The sequence below is a fragment of the Gallinula chloropus genome (assembly GCF_964237585.1).
Source record: "Gallinula chloropus genome assembly, chromosome: 1".
In the NCBI taxonomy this organism is placed as follows: Eukaryota; Metazoa; Chordata; class Aves; order Gruiformes; family Rallidae; genus Gallinula; species Gallinula chloropus.
In genome coordinates this window covers 140531910-140533529 of record NC_140085.1, presented here as the reverse complement: position 1 = coordinate 140533529, position 1620 = coordinate 140531910, and positions in this window count along the sequence as shown.

The window sequence follows — 1620 nt, the reverse complement described above, 5'->3', positions numbered from 1 at the left end:
GCTAGAATTTCAATAGGGTCTGATTTTCTGGGAATGTTTATTTCTGGGCCTCATGCACTTTAGTGTTTGAGACTTAAGCTGTTACAGAAGCATGTGCTTTTGCAGGCCAGTGATGGGCAGAGATACATTTGCTGGTATAAATAGATTCCTATGGCTTTGGAAAGTCCTGCTTGGGGTTGCCATGGACTGGGAGCCAGGGCCTGAACAAGTGTTGGTCTCATGGGAGCCCTTCTGCTTATTAGAGAGGCACATGATGCAATATCATGGTCTTAGAATTGTTTGTGCTTTCATGCTTGCTGCTAAAGAATTGGGTAGTTCAGTTAGGAAATGGAGCATGTCTAGGCCTTGAATGGTGTTTAATGCCTTTTCTTTGAGGAGGGTTCAGAATTTATTTTTTTTTCCCATGAACATTCTTCCTGAATAGATGACACACTAGATGATGTTCTGACACCCGGAGTAATTCGATGAACAAGAATAGGGAGGAATTGACGAAGGAGCTGTTGAGTTTGGATCACTTAACTCCTTTAAATATTCGAATTCTAGTTCTTTATCAAAAATATATATGCATCTCAAGAATTTAGAAAATCAGGTTCTCAGACCTACTGCTGTAAATGTATCTTCCTGGGCTTTGCCTCATTAAATTTACCTTGGATCTTGCAACTTTTGTTGTTGTAGAAAGGCACAGCTTTTCTTGCCAAGTAGTTTCCAGCAGACTGTTGTAATTGCTTTATCTGCTTTGTTAGTTACTCAGTGTCTCTTTATTTCTTTTATCTCTATGCTTGCTCTGTCTGATCTTGCTTGGTAACTGTAATCTCTAGTGGTCTTTCTATAAACAGGCTAAAATCAGGTTGCATAAGTTTCCACAGAGTTTTCCAAAAAAATGGTGACAGAGGTCCCTCACTGCCAGACCAAAGCTGGATTTTGAATGAGTAACTGCCATACTACTAACATGCACCACCACACAGCCAGGTTACAAACCAGTCTAGTCTCAGCCTTCCACTTGGATTGTACCCTGTGAAGTTTATAAAGCCTAGCAAGTTATATCTTTTTTTTCTAAGCGTCTTTATGCTTACATGAAGGAAGAGTAATGCTATCTAGGATCTGCAAGCTATCATAGAATATCACAATATATTGCAAACAGAGTTACATCTTATGTTCATTCTGATGTTGGAGTATCTTGCTGGTGGCCACCATTCTGTGACAGTGATTGCTTGTTTTCTGGTGATACTGAATAGGTTCATTTCAGTATTTAAAGCCTTGAGTGGCTCAGGACTTATCTACATAAAAGACCACTTGTCTCTTGATGTTTCTGCTGGTCACTAAAGAACAATTACTCTGAAGGCCTTCCATTGTATAAAGCAGGCCGCTCTCCAAGCATCCTTTGGGATCTACTTCCTGAAGTGGTCCAAAATAGTTCCAGTCCTTTGTTCCATAAGGTATGCTGCAAGGCATGTCTGTCTACTCAGGCTCCTGAGGGTTGATATGGTCTACTTTTGCTCTGTCTCTGTGTTGATTACGCTTTGAGGAAGGGTTCTATAAAAAAAAACAAAAAAAAAGAAAAGAAAATGTTTAAAGTATCCACACATCTTTTACAACACAATGAGGACTGATTACTACTTG